Source organism: Colobus angolensis, unplaced genomic scaffold, assembly GCF_000951035.1.
Source record: "Colobus angolensis palliatus isolate OR3802 unplaced genomic scaffold, Cang.pa_1.0 Scaffold101, whole genome shotgun sequence".
Taxonomy (NCBI): domain Eukaryota; kingdom Metazoa; phylum Chordata; class Mammalia; order Primates; family Cercopithecidae; genus Colobus; species Colobus angolensis.
In genome coordinates, this window is record NW_012111031.1 from 4,256,536 (window position 1) to 4,261,679 (window position 5,144).

The window sequence follows — 5,144 nt, forward strand, 5'->3', positions numbered from 1 at the left end:
AAAAAAAAAAAAAAAAGAGATAGGGTCACTATATTGCCCAGGCTAGTCTCAAACTCCTGGGCTCAAGTGATCCTCTCACCTAGGCCTCTAAGTAGCTGGAACTACAGGCCCATGCCACTGTGCCTGTCTATGTTTTAATTGTTATAATTGGTGTCTTTAACTAGTTTTCCATATATTTTCTCATTTAGTCAAATTCCATTGTTTTGTCAGAAAAAATAATTTGCATAGAAACTTTTTCATAAAATGAATAGGATTTATTTAGATGCCAGTCTGTTTTGATTATGCCTTATGAAAACTTTTAATGATTCTTAGGTACAGAAGAAAGAAATAATATGTGCAGGATAAACTGTAACTATGAGTATTTCTGGCAAGTTCTCTGGGACTAGAACTCACAAGTAGTAAGAAGCAGATAGGCAGCTCTGATTTTGAGCCCCTTGCAACAGATACCTTGTTCATTTAGAAAGTGTTTTTTGTCAAAGAATATTGCAAATGATGATTATAGTGTGGGAGTGAGACTAATAATTAACAAGGAAATTTAAATCTAGAGGAGCAGAAATGCTACTTTTAAAAAGATAAATTTAGAAAATTTGGCAAAAACATGGAGGACAATTTTGTGTTTTTAGTGAGTCATTGATAACAAAAGATAACGATTATGGGATCTAGTTGCACAAGGTGTAGCATGAGGGACCTTAGCAGTACACCTAGTTTTGTTCATCTAGCTAGCAATTCCCAGTGCTGATTTTTCATTACTTCAGGGTGATTTTTGCTTTTTGAGTTTCTGCAAAATTCACAAAATGCTAATTCTCATTTCATAAAAACTCTTAACTCAGCGCTTTGCTCAACAAGTGATATAATAGTGTATAAATGCTTTACAGGTGTGCCAAACTATTGTTTCTCCCCAGTCCTGTGGTGGCAGGAGAAGTTGAGGTAGCATGGGGTTTGGGGCCACTGAGCCTCTTTACCCAGTATTTCCTACCATGTCCATCATTTTCTGTTTGTGTGATGATGTGAAAAAAGTTGAGAGACATTGTCCTGGAGGTAAGTTTTACCTGTTGTGAATAACTGAGGTTAGGAATGGAGGAATGGTTAGAAAGAAATCTAATTCTAATATTTTAAAAGACTATATGAGTCCCCAAAATGAAGGTTGGTGAGCTTGAAGATCATGAACTTTCTGGAATAGATTATCAAAGGGATGGTTGTTAGCACAGATAAATGTAGTAGATATAATTTGGGGTCAGTTTTGAGAGCAAATTATCTCTTTCTAACAGTTCATAATTCAAGAAAATATGATTTTAGTAAGGATTTGGGAGAATTTCTGTTGTTTTGTTTCTGAGATGGTGTCTTGTTCTGTCACCCAGGCTGGAGTGCAGTGGTGCCATCATGGCTCATTGCAGCTTCAACCTCCTGGGTTCAGGCGACTTCTCCCGTCTCAGCCTGCTGAGTGGCTGGGACTGTAGGTGTGCTCTACCATGCCTGGCTAAGTGTTGTATTTTTTCTTGAGTTGGGGTTTCACCATATTGCCCAGGCTAGTCTCAAACTCCTAGGCTCAAGCAGCCCACCCACTCTTGGCTTCCCAAAGTGCTGGGACTACAGGCGTGAGCCGCTGCGCCTAGGCACAGATTTGGCAGAATTTTTAGAATTTCGCTATTGACTATAGAAAGATAGTTTGGCTTCTAGTATATTTAAGACGGAATCCCTATCTGGTTGAATAGATACACGTAATGGATGCTGATTAATGAATGTCAGTCTGGAGGGAGATTTCTAATGGCATACAATAGGACTTTACCTTCTTTTTTCTTCTTCTAAATATTTATTAGTTAGATGCCTGTATACAAGGAATGCTTAAAATGTTTGTGACTGACTAAACGTAGGTGGGATAGTGATTGTGTTTTAGAGAGACAGTCTTGGGATCCAAAAAAGATCTTGTCTGACTAGAACAAAGTGCCAAATGTAGTAAGACTGCAGGCTCTATGAGGGCAGGCGAGGTCTCACTCACTGTTGTATCTACAGCACTAGCACAGTGTCTGGTATGTAGATGAACCTGTCGAGTGAATTAATGGAATTGAATAAAATGTTTGTTTCAACCATTTGTCCTCAGACTTCTCTTCTTATCCTTCTTCCCTTCTTGATAGTTGATGAGACTGTATTTTATGAATTTTTTTTTTTTTTTGCTTTCGTTGTGAAGGACTTTTTTTTTTTTAGAAGAAACTTTTGAAGAATTATCTTTTGCCCTTAAAGACTTTATATTCCTAGAGAAAGGAAATTGACATTTTGTGGGGAAGAGAAGTACATTCTGTCTTGCAAAATGTTTTTGAAAAAATAGAGTTTCATTACTCTTACTTAATTGGTCAGTGTGTTAAGTTAGTGTGTTACGTTCCCAGTTTAATGAATAGGAATGATTGAATTTAGCTGAGTAAAGTACAGTGTTAACTATGTTTTTTTACATTACATTTGCATTGTTTGCATTGTAGTTATCTTCTTTGGATATAAACAAGTATTTCTTTGGATATAAACAAATACTCAAAGTGCTGGAAAACCAGGACTTGACAGGTAAACAGACACAGGTGGAATAAATAGTGGCTGCTCCTTTCTGTTTGGATACAAACTCTCTAATTTGCCACAGTTCAGAGACTACCTGTAGTAGTCTCAATAAGAATGTAATTGTTTGTTTTAAGGAAATTTCTAAGTTGTTTCTATTCATTACCTAATATTAGTTGTGATACCTTGTGAAATGAAGGCTCATTGAAGAGTCTGTCTTATCTAAACAAGATACCTTTTCTAATCAGCTCTAGTTGTAGTACCGTACACCCAGTTTTTCCAGTTCTCAGTTTTCGTAAGAGCAGTGAAAAATCTAGATTTATAAGAATTCTGTTCATATTTTTAAATGTTCCTTTTTTCAACATTAGCAAAATATTATGTGCTAGGAACTCTCCCAGATGCTTGTTAACATCTATGAATACAATAAAGATTCTGCCCTCCTGGGCCTCTTTTCTAGTGGGGAAGCAAAACAATATATGATATATGTAAGAAAATTACATATGTATGAAGGTGATGAATTCTGTGGTGGAAAGAAGTGGAGTAGGTAAGGGGAACTGGTCATAGGTGGGCAGGTTCGTAGGGTAAGCTTCATGGGCAACATGAGATTTAAAGAGAAACTTGAAGGATTGGGGACTTTTCTTTCCCAAATGGACACCTGGTGAAGAGTATTCTAGGCAGAGGGTGCATTAGAGCCAAGTCCTGAAGGCAGGAACATGCCCAGGAATAGTGAGGAACTATAGTGCAGTTGGAACTGAGTAGCAACAAGGAGGGCCTAGGAGATAAAAAGGGTAGAGAGTATTATAGGGTGTAGAGGGTATTATAGGGTCTTCTAGGCCATTGTAAGGACTTTCTCATATATATACTCTGAGTGAGATTGGCATTCAGTGTAAGGTTTTAAGTAGGGGAATGGTGTGCCTATTTTGGCTGCTGCCTTGAGAATATTCTGTGGGGGACAAAGGTCATATAGGTAAGAGATAGTGGTGGTTGGGATCAGAGTCTAAACTGTAGGTGATGAGGAATTGTGAAGATTCTGGATGAATTTGAAGATAAAACCAGTATGATTTCCTGGCTGAATGGAAGTGGGGTTTGAGAAAGACAAGTTTTTTAAACACTCTCTTGACTGACTATGCATAGGGTCATGATCTGGTTTAAATAGCACGCATTTCTGATGAAGGCTTACATCAGTAATTTTCTAAATGTTCTTTTAAAATAATTGTTAATGTGTAAACTTTAGGTTATTTTTGTTTGGTTTCAAACTCCATTTCCTACCTCATTGATTTGGTTGGTTCATTCTGCTTGATAAGTGTGTCGTGGAGTGACATCCTAGTTGTACAGGACCCTACTTCAGTCTGTTCAAATCCATGTCTATGGAATGGTTGTTATATCCCAGAGACTGCCTTGTGCTTGGGATAAAATGAATACAATGAGACCTTTAGCCCTGATCTCAAAGGTTAATTTTTTTGCCATAATGTATCGTTGGTGCCACACTGCCAGTATGGGCAAAATGCTATGAGAGGCAAAATGAGGAGGCTCTGAAATTCTGCCTGTCTGGTAGACAGAGAATGCCTTTGTAAGAGGTATTACTCTTACTTTTTAAACGATACATAATATTTTCGGGGTACATGTGATATTTTGTTACATGCATAGAGTGTGTAATGATCAAGTCAGGGCATTTAGGATACCCATTACCCAGAGCGTTTACTCTTTTGAGACAGTCTTGCTCTGTCCTCCAGGAGGGAGTGCAATGGCGCAATCCTGGCCCATTGCAACCTCTGCTTCCCGAATTCAAGTGATTCTAGTGCCTCAGCCTCCCAGGTAGCTGGGATTACAGACGTGCACCACCATGCCTGGCTAATTTTTGTATTTTTAATAGAGATGAGATTTCGCCGTGTTGGCTGGTCTGGTCTTGAACTCCTGGCCTCATGTGATCCACCTGCTTCAGCCTCTCAGAGTGCTGGGATTATAGGAGTGAGCCGCTGCTCCTGGCCCATTTACTCTTGATCATGAATGATGAGTACTACCTAGGCTAAACAGCTAGTTTGCTGGTAGTTTTCCACAGCAAATTAGAAAGGAGAGGAAAAGGGATAAATAGTAATCAGTCTACCTGTTAAAGAAGAAAAATTCAGTCCATTTATTTAAAAATATGCATAAGCTTTGCAAGCATAGCATTCTGAAATCTTTTGATACAGATACTTTAATAACTCCTGATAATGCTACTCATGCAGTACTGCTCAATAATGTATTTTAATAGAACTTTCGCTTAGTGGGACAGTATAAATCAGTATCAATACTGGTAATAGTAATATCCCCCAAGTCGTGACATATTTCTGCTATAGCATATGCAACTCAAATGTTCTCAGGACAGCAAGTTTACATGTGATTAGAGAGGGAGGGAAGTGTTAGAAAGACATGAAATTCAATTTTATACTTTTAATACTTTCCAAAGTTCTAGATGACATTTTCCAGAGTGTCAAGGAATGGTTAAATTATTTTCAGTTTACTTTAAGAAATGGTTGGCCGGGCGCGGTGGCTCAAGCCTGTAATCCCAGCACTTTGGGAGGACAAGATGGGCGGATCACGAGGTCAGGAGATCGAGACCATCCTGG

General features: G+C 38.3%; 1 protein-coding gene across 3 annotated transcripts in view; it reads left to right on the top strand.

Moving 5' to 3' along the window:
* SUCLA2 (succinate-CoA ligase, ADP-forming, beta subunit) overlaps positions 1-5,144 on the top strand; it is a 76,748-nt gene that overhangs the window by 7,460 nt on the left and 64,144 nt on the right. The gene's annotated exons all lie outside the window — the stretch shown is intronic.